This window comes from Sciurus vulgaris (genome assembly GCF_902686455.1).
Source record: "Sciurus vulgaris genome assembly, chromosome: 8".
NCBI lineage: Eukaryota > Metazoa > Chordata > Mammalia > Rodentia > Sciuridae > Sciurus > Sciurus vulgaris.
The window spans coordinates 24896417-24914105 of NC_136468.1; the positions used below are offsets into that span (position 1 = coordinate 24896417).

Here is a 17689-nt window from a genome sequence, read left to right on the forward strand (position 1 = left end):
ACCCAGGGCCTCACACATTCTAGGCATGCACTTTATCACTGAGCTACATCCCTAGCCCAAGAATCTCCTTCAGTTCTGTTTCAGGTTGGCACCTCACAAGGGTAGGGGGGAAAAAAAATCCACAGAACCCTTCTCTGTAGAAATCCCAAATCTCAGCAAAACAATGCAGCCAGCGCAGTCTTCAGTCCAGAAATCCAATAGCTCAGAGTTTGGGTTGACTGCTTTCCGATCTTTCTCTTTTCTTTACTATCAAGAAAACAATGCAGGGGCTGGGGATATAGCACAGATGGTAGAGTGCTTGACTATCAAGCACAAGGCCCTGGGTTCAATCCCCAGCATGACAAAACGAACAAACAAACATGGAGCAAGGGGACTAGCTTTATCAAAGAAATCATTACTATAGGAGTTATGCAACAAAGTGGTCTTGGGGAAGAACTGGTCCTTAATCTTGATAAATCAACTAGCCAAATATAACAAAGTGACATTTCTTAAAGCAGTCACCAAAATTATCGAGAGTACTCTGCCTAAGTGGTAACAGAACGGGTGAGCTCCCAGAAGAGTCATTTGAAGATCACCATGCTGCCACCAAAAACATGAACAAAAAAGAAGAGAACATGTTGCTTCCAGACTCAAACTAGTTTTTTAAAAAATTTTTAGTTGTTGATGGGCCTTTATTTATTTATTTTTTTACTTATATGTGGTGCTGAGAATCAAACCCTGTGCCTCACGTGTGAGGCAAGCACTTTGCCACTGAGCCACAACCCCAGCCCTTAAGCTAGTTTTGAAGGCCTCGATTTCTGTGCAGTAAAAAGTTACCAGGTAATCTCTGAATTAACTACTATTTACAATTCCCAAATCGCCTATATTTATAATGCACTAACATATCTCTAGAGCCTACCATGAATTTATTAGGTACTGAGAGAATTTAATGAAATAATAAAACAGCATAAATACAGAAGGTAACAGTTCTCTGCCTACAGAACCATGGGGACGAAAAACAGACTCAAACAACTCAGCTCAAGAGCTCACTCGTGTGGAGAGAAAGAGAAAGCAGGAATAAATAGAGATTAGGAATACATATGGAAACTAAAATCCAGCAATCAGCATTCTAAGATAACCCTGAAGGAAATGATCATGAACACAATCAAAATTGTATATGCATGATGTGGAGGAACAAAATAAAACATTGGTACATGCAATCCAAGGAACTGAGATTTACAGGTGAGTCACTGGGATCACAGGTGTAAGCCACCATGTCCAGTATGTACAGTCTTTTTTGTGTACATGGGTATAGTCCAAGATCCCTCTCATTTATTCATAAATTGGAATCTACAGGGGAAGTAGGCCCTGGTACTCAACATACATTATTTATTACATTATTATCTATGTGAAAAGCTTTCAAGTTAGTACTTGAGTACTACTCATAAGTGGTAAGTAAAGAATAGAAGCGAAAGGAAACTGAAATCTTCCTTAGAACAGTGAAATAAATGCCTTTTAATTACTGGGGATGAATATTTGTCCTCATCATTTCTCCCCATCAATATAAAAATCCAGATATTATCTGTTCACTCATTAGGTTATAATTCTATCTTTCCAAAGATCATAATTGCACACTATCACTGTAAAAAAACAAGTGACAGAAGTTGTAAAATTGAGAAAAGGAACCAAAATCTTCCCATTAAGCAAATTTAGACCAATAGTCCTGAGTTATTGACCTGTCTCCACGCTATTTCTTTTTATTTCATTTTACTTTTGTACTGTACCGGGGATTGAACTCAGGGGTACTCTACTACTGAGCTGTATCCCCAGCCCTTTTTATTTATTTACTTAAGTTTGAAACAGGGTCTCACTATGTTGCTGAGGCAAGAGGATCACAATTCTGAGGCCAGTCTCCATGGAGTTAGAATACAGCATGTAATCTTCTTTTAAAAAAATATTTTTAGTTGTAATGCTGGGGTTGTGGCTCAGTGGTACAGCACTTGCTAGCATGCGTGATGCACTGGGTTCAATTCTCAGTACCACATAAAAACGAATAAATAAAGGTATTGTGTTCATCAGCAACTAAAAAAATTTTTAAATGTCCATCAACTACTAAAAAATACTTTTTAAAAATATATTTTTACCTGTAGATGGATAAAATGCTTTTATTTATTTTTATGTGGCACTGAGGATCAAACCTAGTGCCTCATGCATGCTAGGCAAGTGGTCTACCACTGAGCCATAATCCCAGCCCCAGCATGTAATCTTTTGAGATTGGCTTTTCTTCATTTAGCAAAATTCATTTAAGTTTCTTTCATAATTTTTCATGGTTTGATAGCTCATTTCATTTTAATGTTGAATAAAATTCCACTGTCTGCTGGGCATAGTGTTGCACACCTGTAATCCCAGCAACCTGGGAGGCTGACCTGGGAGGCTGAGGTAGGAGTATTCCAAGTTTGACACCAGCTTGGGTAAGTTAGCAACCTTGTCTTAAAATAAAAAAATAAAAAGGGCTGGGGATATAGCTCTGTGGTAGAGTGCCCCTGGGTCTGAGTTCAATCCCCAGTAGTGGGTGGGATTTGTCAGGAGGTTGGTGGGGAGTTTACATTGTTTAGGTGTAACAGTTTATTTACCCTTTTATGTTCTGAAACATATCTTGGTTACTTCCCAGTTTGAGAAATTATGAATAACGTTTCTGTAAATACCTATGTACAAGTTATTTTGGTGGATATAACTTTTCAACTCCTTTGGGTACATACCAAGGAGTGCAACTGCTGGATCATGCAGTTTAGAATATATTTAGTTTATTTATGTGAAGAATTGTGGGTTGAACCCAGGGCATGCTGCCCCTGAGCTAAATCCCCAGTACTTTTTTTTTTTTTCCTTTTGGTACCAAGGGTTGAACCCAGGGGTACTTAACCACTGAGTCACATCCCCAGCCCTTTTTATATTTTTATTTTGAGACAGGGTCTCACTAAGTTGCTTAGGGTCTTGCTAAATTGCTGAGGCTGACTTTGAACTTGCAGGCCTCCTGCCTCAGCCTCCTGAGCCATGAACCAAAATACATCATTTCTCCTGTAAGTTGAATTTCCCAGGTATTTTGTAGCAGTGATGGACAGCTGCCTAACCCTCCTCCTAATTATTAATTCTGTGTTTGGGCCCAAATGGTTAAATACTGTAAGACAAAAACCATGTTATGAAGCTGTCAGGTTTTGCTTTTTAAACTAATCTTCCCAAACTCAAATAAGCATCATCTGGATCATGAATGTCCCCCAGAGGCCTAAATGTTAAAGATTTGATTGCCAGGGTGATGCTATTGGAAGGTGGAAGAATCTTCAAGAAGAGGAGTTGAGTAGGAAGTATTTAGGTCATTGGGAGCATGCCCTTGAAGGGGGTTTTGGGATGGTGGCCCTTGTTGCTTATTTTCTGCTTTCTGGCAGTGAGGTGAGCAGTTTTGCTCCACTATGCACTCCCAGCATGATGTATTACCTCACACAGGCCCAAAAACAAAGGGGTCAGTTTGCTGTGAACTGAAGCCTCCAATAACTATAAGCCAAAATAAACCTTTTCTCTTTAGAAGGTGACTACCTCAAGTACTTGTGAGAGCAACGGAAAGCTAACTAAAACAATACCTCAGTCATCTTAAAAAGCTTCTTTTTAGTAGATACATACTACTCTGTCCTCTCTTGGGAAGAATATTGCATGTTTACCCCCTCAAACATTTTCTTTCCTCATCTTACCTTACATAGAACAAAAGGCAATAGGAAAGTATCTCTTACACTCACAACTATGGATATACCTCATCTGCTCAGATCCTCCTTCCACATCCTCTCATGGAAGGGCCTTGATTTGTGTTCTAGAGTTCATTCCCTCAAGTTCTCATGGACCCCATTCATTTCTGGTCCTTGTGTAGCTCTCCAACTCCACTTTGCACCACTTGACCCTTGCTAACTATGCTCCACCAATGGCCTTCTAATTTAAGAACTTTGTATATACCATGGTGTGCCATGTTGCCTTTTAACACAATTTACAATTTTTTGGTTACCACAGCTGTTTATCCGTTTCTCCTTTGCAGCTGACTCCCTCTGCCCCACAAGTAGGCAACCTTCTTTACTACATTCCTTCTGTGGAATATAAACAAAACCATGAAACATATATCCTTTTATATCTAGCCCTTTCACATAGCATAGTAATTGAGATTCATCTATATTGTTTCATGTGTAGTTTACTCATTTTTCTGCTGAGTTGTTCTTTATACAACTGCTCTATATTTATTTATTCATTTACTTGTTGATGGGCATTTGGTGTTGTTTTTACTTTAAGGTCATTATGAAGTAAAGTGCCATGAACATCAGAGCATTAAGGTTTCCATTTTCTCAGATACATATTAAGGATGGAAGTGCTGTGTCACAGGGTAAGTATACATTAAGGTGCTAACAAACTGGCTATTTCCCACCAGCAATGGGTAAGCATTACAGCTGCTCCACATCCTCCTCAGTACTAACTATTGTCATTCTTTTAAAATTTAGCCATTTTAGTAGGTGTACAATACTTTGTTGTATAATTTGCACTCCCCCAGGGACGCATGAAACTTGGTATCTTTTATGTGCTCATTTGCATTTCATGTAGCATCTGAAGTATGGGTGTTCAAATCATTTGTTCACTTAAAAAAACTAGATTGTATATCTTATTCAGGTGTAAAATCTCTTTATGTATTATGGATACCAGTTCTTGCTTATGTGTATTACAAATATTTTCTCTTAGACAGTGGCTTGTCTTTTTATTTACTTAACTGTGTCTTTTAAAAAGAAGTTTTCAGACTGGGGATGAAGTTCAGGGATATACAGCACTTGCCTAGCATGTGCAAGGCCCTGGGTAAGAGCTCAGGTACTGCAAAAGGAAAGTAGTTTTTAATTTTGGCAAACATCTATCTTTGAGATTTTTTTTTTTTTTTTTTTTTGTCTGTCTACTAAGAAATTTTTGCCTATCTCAAGGTCATGAAGATTTTCTCTTTTGTTTTCATCTATAGTCTGTAATCTATTTTTAGTTAATTCTTGTATGGGGAATAAGATAAGGATCAAAGTTCATTTTTCTGTCAAATGGGTATTTAAATTTTATTGTTACAGTACCATTTGTTGAAAAATAATAATAATAATAGGCTACTTTGTCAAAACTCAATCACTGCATAGGTGTGGGTCTATTTCTGGATTCTGTGTTTCCTTCCAATGACCTATATACCTATTCTTTTCCCTACTGTGGCATGAGCGGAAGGTAATAACTGGGGTCCAAAAAATTACAAATTCTTTTCTATTGCCCCAGGACTTCCCTCTCTTTTTCTGTTTGCTTTTACACAAAACCATTTTCAAAGTCAAAATTACTAGCAGGGAAGGTAACTTAATTATCTACATATTCCAAACAGAATAAGTTCAGGATGAATATTTTATTAATACTATTATACAGAACAAATAAAAATTAAGAAAGTTAATTCTAAATTCACTATAAACTTTACTAAAAACAAATTATCCTAGTGCCCTCTAGTGGGGAAAACTGTAGGGATATGCCAAGCAAGGAAAAATGTGATTAATATTTCCATGTACTCTCTTCATTCCTCGTAAGACAAAAAATTTTAATGAAAAGGAAAATATTTTGCTATTCTAATCGATGTGAATACAATCAAATAGAAAACTGGCTTAAATGAAACAAAGCAGGTGTTTGGAATTGGTATTCCCATGGTATACATTCTTATACAAAAGAAATGAGGCCAAAGTTCAAGGAAATAAATTATTTTACATAATGTGTTAAGCAAAGATGTAAATGAAATGGTTTCAAGATATGTTGTGTGAATACACTGTTGATATATATGTATGTAATGTAACATCTAATAATGTATTATATACACAACACCTAATTTTTCTGGAATAGAGTACAAGCTATCAACAACAATTACTTCTGGGGAGCAGAGGGGAGTGGGGAGAAAGGGAGGATTTATGTATCTCTAAATTTTAAAAATATGTAATAAATGCTCTTTTAAAAATGTACACCAATCATTTTGAAACAAATGGTAATTTAATGTGCTTACACATGAACCCCTAAATAGGTGACAAGTGACATTCAGAACAGTGTGTTCTAACAGTTGGTTATAATTAACTAACCTTTTATGTCCCTCAGGGAACACAGCTACAGAGCAACATTCTCAAATACACAGAAGGGAAAAAAAGAACAATTAAAAGTACATTTTGTTATCAATTTTACTCAACATTTTAATCCTTTAAATATTCCCTTATAATCCCAAAACCTCCATTTGAAGGAGAAAATGCGAAATGTCTATTTTCTGAATAACTGACTCTTGATCAAGCTCTTATGCTGTTAGCTCTAACTTTGGTATACAGTAAGTTTCCATCTGATCTTGAAGACTCACCCTACCCCACCCTGCTCAGTTTCTAATTCAACATGTACTTCCACCTCTCAAGAGTCTCAGTCTTACTGAGGCAATGACTTTTTTTCTACTAGAAGACTGGGATTACTATACATTTGCTCATCTTTTCATCAAAAAGTGGAAAAGTCCCCTAGATTCAATCCTTAGTACTAAAAAACAAAAGAAAGAAACTTTGTAAGGAGTGGACATGGGAAGATATGTGCGAATGGGGTCAATTAAGCAATCCAAGACATTTACTCCTCTTCAGGATCTTTGGGTTGACGGTGTGCCCTCTATCTGGTTAACAGAAAATGTTGAGAATATGCCCATATTAAAGGTTTCTTACACTACATCTTCTTTGTCTATGCACAGTGGCACCTGCCTGTAATCTCAGCAACTCCGGAAGTTGAGGCAGGAAAACTGTAAGTTCAAGGTCAGCCTGAACAGCTTAGTGAGATCCTATCTTAAAATACAACAAAACAAAATAAAATAAAAAGAACTGGGGCTGTATCTCAGTGGTAGCGCACCCCTGGGTTCAATCCCCAGTACCAAAAAACAACAAAAAATAACTCCCTTTGTTTTATCTAACCTAAAAATACATTGTGTAAGTTAATAGTGCAAATCAAAATAGGGTAATAAGATTTATAGATTTCTCAGGAATTTGGAAGTGATAGGTCTGGAAAAAAACAGATCCTGGGAGTAAAGGTGTGACTGATTATGGGGTTTTGTCTTTTTCCTTCCTTTTTCTCTCCCTTTCTACCCTTCTTTGTTTCTTCTATTCTACCTCACCTTGAAGTACTTGCTAAGCCTTCCCCAATGTTAGTAAATTCTCAAGATTATGAGCAGATTGTTTCTTTTTATTTCTACTATCATACCTAAAATAAATTTATATGGTAATAATTATGTGTCATTTCCACTGTAAAAATTAACAAGAATTCCACAGAAAAGCTTTGGGGACAATAGTCACGTTTACCGTTATCAACGACTTACACATACTGGGTCTGCCCCCTCTCTCTTCCATGCTCCACCCCAGCACCACTGCCACCCACCTCCCCAGCTCCCTTCACTCCTACACCTTTACTCTTACCTCTCTAGTAGGTGATACCAAAGAATTATATGTTATCCTTTTAGTAAATTCTAACAAAGGGGTTCGGAGTGTGCCACCATAAAATTTGGAACTCTGTCATGAGGATTATTTTGAGCTGAAAGCAACTGAGAAAACGCAGACCCTGGGTGATTCCTCTGTTTCCCTTTCCACTAACTACCTGAAAACAAGATAAATTTCCTTTGTGAAAGCGACCCACCTGGACACCAGGCACCACTTCCCCTACAAGGAAGGGGATAAAAACCTCATCACTGGAGACAAAAATGACACTGACAAAGAGGCAATGCAAACAAGCCTGACCAACTAGCCCTTAGCTGCCATCAGGGGGTTTCCCCACGTATTTGTCTTCTCCTGATTTGCCACCCCTGGACGCACAAAGTCCTTTTCCTTTATCTTGCCACTTCTCTACAAAATTACTTTTATTAAGATGCTAGATAGGACCAAATTCAAACTATCCTATTGTATTACTCATCAGTGAGTTCTCCTGCATGTATCATGTACATATTAATAAACTTCTACATGTTTCTTTCTTGTATTTGTCTTTTGTCAGTCTAATTTGTGGACCTAGACAATGAACCGAAGATGGGTACAGAATGTTTCTTCTTCCCTCCTCTATCACATATAGACCTGACTTGTATTTCCAACAGTGTAAAGTATGGAATCCAATGAATTATCGTCCTACTGGAAACAACTTGCTTAAGTCCATTCTTTGGTTGGCCAAATATTGTGAATGGATAGGGTCAAACAATGAAATGAAAGTAGTAGGCAAGAGATGAAGCATGCTTCTCTTTATCTCCTAAATCTTGGAACCTTGGGCTTTCACTTTTATGACACACGGGATAGGAGATAAAATCTAGTATATACACAAGGTGAAGAATCTAACAGAGCACTATCCCACATAAAGTTAGGACTTGTCTCAAACTTTGGGCTGAGTGAGGTTAGGGGACAGGGATTTAATTTCCCTACAAGCTGTCACCATAATTTTCAGTTGAATTCATGATACTAGGTGTTTTAGAAAACGTCAAAAGAAACTTTTTTAAGTTGCTGAGGCTGGTCTCAAACTTGAAATTCTCTTGGCTCAGCTTCCTGAGTCACTGGGATTATAGAAAAAAAAAATTTTAAAGCAGCATAGTGAATAAACATGATTACCAATGAAGAAATGACAATTAGACTGATAACTGACTTCTCAACAGTAATATTAGAAGTTAAAAAAAAAAAAGAATGAATAATATCTTTGGTATCCTGAAAGAAAGTAACTGTCAACCTAAATTTTATATCTAGTGAAACTGCTTTTCAAGGACACAGGGATAAGGGCTAGGCAGTAAGGCTCAGTGGCAGAACACCCAGCTTGCACAAAGCCCGGGGCTCTATCTCTAGCACCTGGAGGGAGTGAAGGAGGAATAAAAAGACTTTATAGGGGAAAAAAAGTGTTTACAACCAATAGATCTTCAACAAAGGAAACTTCAAAGAATATCCTTCAGAGGAAAGAAAATAATCCTAGATAGAATATCTGACATGCAAGAAGGAAAGGTAAAATATTGATAATTATGAGTTACTGTAAATAAACAATGACTATATAAGACAATAATGTCACTTGGTGAGGTTAAAAAAATAAAGGCACAGCACTAAAATGTAGAAGAAAGGCGTTTGAATTTTTTCAACATAAACCAACAATAAACAGGCTGAGGCTGAGGATCACAAGTTTGAGGCCATGCTGGGCAACTTAGTGAACTCTGTCTCAAAATTTTTAGGACTGGGGATGTAGCTCAGTGGTAGCACCTGTAGGTTCAGTTCCCAGTACTACTAAAAAATAAAAATTAAAAAATAGAGAGCTCATGAAGAAAATATCAGTGAACTAATACAATGCAAAAAAAAAAAAAAAAAAAAAACTTCCCATGATCACATAAATTTATTCCACAAATATAGGAGTGATTAAACATTTAAAAATTGCTTAATAGAATTACCACAATAAGTCAGCTGTCGTGGTGCACACCTGTAAACTGCAGTGACTTGGGAGCTAAAGGAGGAGGATTCCAAGTTCAAGGCCAGCCTGGGCAACTTAGCAAAACCCTGTCTCAAAATAAAAAGAGCTGGTGACGTAGCTCAGTGATAGAGTACCCCAGGTTCAATCCCCAGTACTGTCCCAGCCCCACAAAGGGATCTCATTTAAAAGGAAGAAGCTGTCTTTGTACTCAGATGGGAAAAAAGCTAGATTCATATTATACTACCTTTTTGTGTAAGCAAGGGAGGGGGGGGACAGGAATAAATAAATGTATTGTTCATATTTATATAAAGAATAAGAAATGAAAAAAATGTTTTTAGATATTTATAATTAAGTTCATTATCAATCTTACTGCCCAGTGAGAGACCTAGGGTCATCAAAATAGCACTTCTTATTTAACTTTTGTTCTTTCCTATCTTAAGGATGAACAGGGCCATGGGAATGAGAAAGTTAATTTAGTCTTGGATGGCACAATAGGGTCTGAAAATTATGTTTCTGCAGCTGACGGATTTCCAAAGCCTCACCAGATCAGGTAAGAGATGACTTTTCTCCCACGACTGGACTAAGTGAGAAAATGCCACACTCACTCTTTCTCTTCCCACAATAATATTTCTGTTTATGTCTGCTAGCTCCTAATCAAAACTTATAAGTTAAATAAATGACTTATGATCTTTTCATTAATGATTTAAAATATAAATTTGTGTCATGTGTATTAGGTTACAGCTGTCTTTGTTCACCTAGTTGTGACTATAAATGCTTATAAGTTCCTGACTAGCTATATGTAGTCTCTGTTCAGCATCTCCAGTACACAGTTAGACACCCTAAAACTACTTTTAATGCCAATACCTAAAGTGTAACCCTCTGAAACCAAAAATTATAAACTCATCCCCTGGTTTTCTAGTCCTGAAATATAGCTCTGAATTTGTTAATTCCAAACCAAATAGTGACAGGTTCCAACTTACTGAGAAATAGATACTAATTAATTGTATCTTTCAGCTGCTGGGAAGAATGACTAAGAACCAACACAAACATATGCATCATATTCTAAATAGTTAATTAAGAATAAGAATCAATTCCAGAAATATAAGTACAATACTCTTATCTCAGTTTCTACCCTTTTAAAGTCCTCCCCAATTACCTTCCCCACCCCTTCCCTTCCTCTAGAGAGGGAGGAAACAGACAGCAGCTGGTTTATTCATAGCTACTTTATTTGGTTGACATGGCAACAGAAATGCAAGAAGAGTCAGGTACAAAAGAGATTGCCATTTGTTTATGATTGGTTCCAATTCTTTTCACCAGGTAAAAAGACCCTAAAACTAACAAAAAAAGAATTGGGAGAAAGTAAAGGTAAAGCAGAATTTTCTAGTGAAAAGTTAAGGGAAAACTCTGGAGGATTGCTCACTGTACAGTACATTCTGGTTTCTGAATCCTGTTTTTAGTGGCCATGGTCCCAGATCTAGGGAACTGAATAATGGTTACAATTATATTATTTAAAGATTTTTCATCAGTTCACAGCTTCAGATCTCAGAATAACATGACTGTTTCAACCTTCTAGTTTCTAGAAACTAGTGCCAAGAGGAAATTTCAGGCATTAAGAGTGAGTACACCCAAACTCAGAAATGTCTTAGAAACACACCCAAAAACAGAGGGGAAGAAAGAATAATTATTTTTTTTAATCCACCCCATCCCTCTGCTATGAAATGAATATCTTTTAAAAACTTCAATTATAAAAGTTATTCATGTTCACTGTGGAAAACAGTAAGAAGAAGAAACAAAATCTACCTTGCTGACATTTAATAATATATTCTTCTGATAATTTTTGTTTCAGTTACAGTGGGATTGAACCCAGGGGTACTCTATCACTGAGCTACACCTCAGTCCTTTTTAAAATTTTTTTTTACTTTGATACAGGGTACTGCTAAATTGCCAAGGCTGGTGTCAAACTTTCAATCCTTAGGCCTCAGCTTCCTGAGTTTTCGGGATTATAGGCATGGGCCACTGCACCTGGCCCTTTTGATCTATTTTTAAATGCAAAAACCATGGAATCATGTTATTACCCTTTTCCATGTCAACATTATGACATACTTTCAGATCTATAAAGTAATTAAATATATTAACTGAGTATGAATTAAAGTCTGACAGATGAAAAAGTCCTAGCTCTCCCACTTACTGTGTGATTTAGACAAGTTATTTAAAATCTGTCGGTGTCAAAATTTCTTTTTATGGAAATAAGAAGTATTTAGGGGGCTGGGGAGATAGCTCAGTCAGTAGAGTGCTTGCCTTGTAAGCACAAGGCCCTGGGTTCGATCCCCAGCACCCAAATAAAAAAAGAAGTATTTAACCCACTGAATTATTCTAAGGATTAAGTAAGGTAATAGAAGATGGGTGCAGTGGTACACGCCTGTAATCCCAGCAGCTCGGGAGGCTTAGGCAGGAGAACTGGAAGTTCAAAGCCAGTCTCATCATTTTAGCAAGGCACTAAACAACTTAGCAAGACCTTGTCTCTAAATAAAATATAAAACAGGGCTGAGGATGTGGCTCAGTGGTTAAGCATGCCTGCATTCAATCCCCAGTATAATAATAATAATAATATAATAGGTAATAATGTACTTAGAACAAACCTGGTACTTGGTATTTGACAACGTAACAGTATTCCTCTGAATAAATGTATCCTAATTTATTAAAAATTCTCTATTGTCAGAGATTTAGATGTTTCTAAAGTCATGATATTATAAGTACCAGTGAATTGAACACTAAATCTAAATCTGTGATTTGTTTTCTTTAAAATAAATTTAGTGAAGTAGAATTCTGAGTCAAGACGAATAATATTCTCTATTGCCAAAGAGTCTTGCAGAAAAGTACCAATTTATATTCCCATCAGAATGTATAAAAATGTTTACCTCCTCATCCCTGCATCCTCATAGGATTTTATGTATGTTAAAAATATGCATATCTCTTAATAATCTGTTTTAGAATTATAAAATATAGGTCACTTTCCACCACATCCCCAGAACTGGGGATTGAACCTGGGTTTGCTCTACTACTAAGCTATATCCCCAACTCCTTTTTAATTTTATTTTGAGATAGAGTCTTGCTAAGTTGCTGAGGTTGGCCTCAAACTTGCCATTCTCTTGCCTCAGCCTCCTAAATTGCTGGGATTACAGGTATATAACACCATGCCCCATGAAAACACAGGATTCTAACAGAAAACTCAATGAAGCAAAAGTTTCTCCTGTTCTACTTATTCCCGTTTTGATGGTTAATTCTTACATAAAATCACTATTAAGAATTCTGGGTTTTATGCCAGCACTGATGACTTCCTTTCAGATCGTTTATGGTCTAAAAAGTATAGAAATTTATTATTTTATTTATCCATGCTGAAAATATAGAAGTTATTCATTAATGTTTATTTAAACTCTAAAAATACATAAATACAAAGAATGAAAAGTGAAATAACTCTTCATGCTTCCCTAGCAGTGACTGCTATTAACAATTTGTAGTTGAGCCTTTCAGACTTTTACCTATGAATTTACACATTCATATGTAATTTTATAATTAAAAATTTTTAAGTTGACAAAAATTATACATAGTTATGAGGTCATACATCATTTTTTAAAAATAAAAATATGGGTTCTAATAAGTCTTAAAACAAAAATAAATAAAAATATGGTCATATATCATCGAACAACAAAAGTGGTTTTCTAACCTGCCCTCTTTTTAATTTTAATTTACCAGAATATCCTGGAAACCTGTCCACATCCACGTATATATCTCCATCATTCTTTAAGACTGGATAATATTTCATTGAGTATATTACTGTTCACTTAATCATTCCTCTGTTACTCTGTTTCCAATTCTCACTATTAGAAACAATACTGCATCAAAAAATTCTTATACCAGCTCCTTTATGGACTGTGTGACTATTTCTCTAGGATAAATATGTAAAAATAAAATTGGTGAGTCAGAGTATGAGTATTTTTAATTTTAATAGCTACTGTCAAATGTCTTGAAAATGGATATAAAAATTTATTCTCTCAACTTTATATAACTGTACTAATTTCCTTGCCAACACTGAATATTATTAATCTTTTTAATTTTTATAATATCATGGGTAGAAATGGTCTCCTAGTTTAATTTGTGTTTCTCTGATTACTAGCAAAGGAAGGCATAGCCATAATTTAAGCAGCCATTTGTAACTTCTCGTTTGTGTAACTCTAGTTTGTATCTTCTGCACATATTTCTATTGGATTGTGAATTTCTTATTGATTTAGATTAATAACATTTACAATGTGGACATTTTTAAAATATATTAATTTTATATATATTAGAAACATCTCAAGAATTTATCATTTCTTTATGATAAAAATATTCAAATTCTTTCTTCCAGCTTTTTGAAATGTACAGTACATGTTAACTGCAGGTCACACTAGTGTGCAATAGCACACTAAATCCCCCACTAGGAATTGAACCCAAGGATCCTCTACTACTAAGCTGTATCTCCAGACTTTTTTTTTTTTTTTTTTTTTTTGAGACAGGAAGTCATGAAATTGCCCAGGTGAACTTCAAACTAAGCAATTTGCCTGCCTTGCATCCCAAGGAGCTGGGATTACATGAGTATGCCACCATACCCAACCTAGAACTTCCCACTCCATATTGATCAACCTTTCCTCCATCTTCCCCCTGCCTGCTACTTTCCCTGGCTTCTGGTAACCACCATTCTACTCTCCACTTCTGTGAGGTAACTTTTAGATTCTAAGAGTGAAAATATCCAGTACTTGACTTTTTCTGCCTGGCTTATTTCACTTATCATGATATCCAGTTCTGTTCATGTTGTCAGAAATGACGAAATTTCATTCATTTTCAAGGTCCAATAGTATTCTGCTCTGTGTATGTACCACATTTTCTTTATCCTTTTATCACTGATGAACACTTAAGTTGTTTTAATTTCTTGGTTATTGTGAATACTATTGCAATACACATGGGAGTACAAATGTGTCCCCAACATACTGATTTCATTTCCTTTAGATACATATACCCAGTAGTAGGATTTCTGGATCATATGATAGTTCCACTTTTAACTTTTTGAGGAACCTCCATACTGTTTTTCATAATGGCTGTACTAATTTACATTTCCCCCAATAGTGTGAAAGGGTTCCCTTTTCTCCAAATCCTTGCCTACACTTGTTCGCTTTCATCTTTTGAATAACAGCCATTCTTACTGGAGTAAGGTGTATAATAGGCTTTTAATTGGATATTTGGACTCTTGTTTAAAAGAGCCTACAGACATTTAAGTAAAACACATGTACAACCTCATGTTGTACTTATATTTATTCAGAACCATCCTGATTAAATTTCCTTCTATTTGTTTTGTGCCCTTCCAACTTACTAACATTACAACAAATTCAGGCCTACAATTCAAAATGGTACAGAAAAACAAAATGTGGGTAAAGAAGTTTGTACCTTATATATATTTACTGCTCACAAAAAACATACAAGGACCTGGGCATAGTGGCACACACCTGTAATCCCAGTGGCTCTGGAGACTGAGGCAAGAGGATCGAGAGATCAAAGCTGGCCTTAGCAACAGCGAGGCATTAAGCAACTCAGTGGGACCTGCCTCTAAATAAAATACAAAAAAAGGGTTGGGGATGTGGCTCAGTGGTTGAATTTGCCAAAGGTTATTCAGCCTCAGGAAGGCTAAAACTAGGATTTTAATCTATAGATTCCAAAGACCTGTTCTCCACTAAACCAGGATTTGCCTTCATTCATGCCCTATTGTAATATTATATCCATTTATATATATAACATTATCTAAGCAACTGATCTATAAAACGTTAATTACTAGTCCAGGACCAACTTCTACAAAATATTCTCTACTGGACTGACTACAAGTCTCTGATAATCACTGGAACCCAATCCTCTGGCCTACCTTTTTCAAAAGGTATTCCAGGTAGATATTTCATTTAAAAAGATTAAAAGTCCACATTCAAATCAGTTTGAGAAACACTGCATTAGAAGCACAATAAAACATGCTTGTTAATTCCAGCAACTCAGGAGGCTGAGGCTGGAGGATTGCAAGTTCAAGGCCAGCCTGGACAACTCAGCAAGAACCAGTCTCAAAATAAAAATGTTTTATAAAGGGCTGGGGATATATTTCAGTGGCAGAGGGCCCCCAGGATGAATCCCCAGTACTGCCAAAAAATAAAAATTAAAAAAAGACTGCCTCCATGTAGTAAAAAAGATAACTTAAAAGAAAAATGAATTATTTAAGCAAAACAGGAGGATAAAGAGTCAAAGCTGAAATATTAACTAAGGATGTAACAAAAATAGAAGAAAAATAATGAGCATGCAGTACTAGGATTAGGGCAGTTTCTCATTACTTTTAAAACATTTTTCTTCCTATCACTTCCTAGGTGTTTCAATCTGCTCAGGCTGTTATAACAAAATATCATAGACTAGGTGGCTTAAACAATGGACATTTACTTCTTACAGTTCTTCAGGCTGAGAAATCCAAGATCAGTGAGTCAGCAGATTCAGTTCTTATCAAGGACCCAATTTCAAGCCCATTTCCTGACTTGATGATGGTTGCTGCCTTCCTGTATCCTCACAGGGTGGAGAAAGGAAGCTGTGGTGTTTCTTCCTCTTCTTATAAAGGTACTAATTCCATCTTTAGTGCTTTACCCTGAGGTCCTCATCTAAACGTAATCAAAATTGCCTTCATTCATGCCCACTGTAATATTATATCTGTATATACAATATTATCTAAGAAATCGATCTATAAAACATTAATTACAACTCCAGGGCCAACTCCTGTTATCACTCTTCCTGATCGCTAAACCTTCCACACAGCACCAGGAACTTCCCCCAGCTTAAAAACTCTCAATGGTTTATCACTGCATTTAGAATAAAATTCAAAGTAACTTCCTTCACCTTCAGGCCCTATATGATCTAGTCCATGCCTCTATATATCTCCTCTCACAGCGCAGACTGTTTGTCACTACACTCTAGCTATTCTAGGTCTCTCTCCATTCCTCCAATATGGCAACTGCCTTGGGGCTTTGTACCGCAGTTCATGGTTCTTGGAACACCTTTTTCCTTACTTTCTTTGTATTCTTCAAGCTTCACTTTAAAATTCTGATATACTGGTACCAAGCATGTGATCCTGGCCCTCATGAAGAATAGGAATTCAAGGAGTTGAATCCTTCCACCATTAGAACTAGCAGTCTTTCAAGGACTTGGGTTCAATCTCCAGTACTTTAAAAAACAAAACAACATAAAACAAAACAGCAGTCTTACTAGTTTTTTAAAAGTAATACTAACACAGGGGTTGGGGTTGTGGCTCAGTGTAGAGCACTTGCCTAGCATGTATGAAGCACTGGGTTTGATTCTCAGCAAAACATATGGAGAGCACTGCACAACATGTATCAAAATCCTTATAGAGAAATTTATCCTAAGAAAATGATTACAGATGTATATAAGATTTTTGAATACAAATGTTTATCAGTTTTTAATCTCACCTAGAGTACCAAAACATAAAATAAGAACAAAAATAAGAAACAAGTGTTTATCACACTATTATTTCTACTAACAAATGTTAAAAATTCAGCATAGGGGAACATTTTGAAATATTCAATAACATGGAAAGATGATTGAAGTATAACATTAAGTGGGAAAAAAGCCATATATATATATATATATATTATTGCATATATATATATATGTATTACTGCAAATAGTAAATATCCCTAAGATACACCACTGAATATAAACAGCAACTTACAAATGACACATATATAGTGTGAAGCCAGGTATATTTAAACAGTGCCCAATACTTTTTTTAAAAATTTCTTTAGTTGCAGATGGACACAATACCTTTATTTTACTTATTTATGTTTATGTGGTGCTGACAATCGAACCCAGTGCCTCACACATGCTAGGCAAGCGCTCTACCACTGAACCACAACCCTAACCCCAATAGTTTTTATTTATAAACATAGATGTTTCTTCAAGGGTATAAATATACAGGAAAAGTCTAGAAGGACACATATCAAACTGATGATAATAGTGGTTATCTTGGAGGAGGGAAGTGGAAATAGAGAATTTCAGCTTTTTGAGTATACTTGTTGAGTGAATTTGTTCATTCACAGCATTTTAAATTAAATTATATAATAATAATGATAAAGATAAT

General features: G+C 36.0%; 1 protein-coding gene and 1 long non-coding RNA gene across 5 annotated transcripts in view; one reads left to right on the forward strand and one right to left on the reverse strand.

Annotated features, from left to right (window-relative positions):
* The window catches only part of LOC306667332, a 40173-nt gene extending 22982 nt beyond the window's left edge, over nucleotides 1–17191 (forward strand). For both annotated transcript variants that reach the window (XR_013765497.1, XR_013765498.1), the window contains exons 2-3: nucleotides 9924–10033; nucleotides 13237–17191. This is a non-coding gene — a long non-coding RNA (uncharacterized lncRNA). The remainder of the gene's footprint in view (nucleotides 1–9923; nucleotides 10034–13236) is intronic.
* Nucleotides 1–17689, reverse strand: part of AHCYL2 (adenosylhomocysteinase like 2) — a 183582-nt gene that overhangs the window by 82880 nt on the left and 83013 nt on the right. The window lies entirely within an intron of this gene.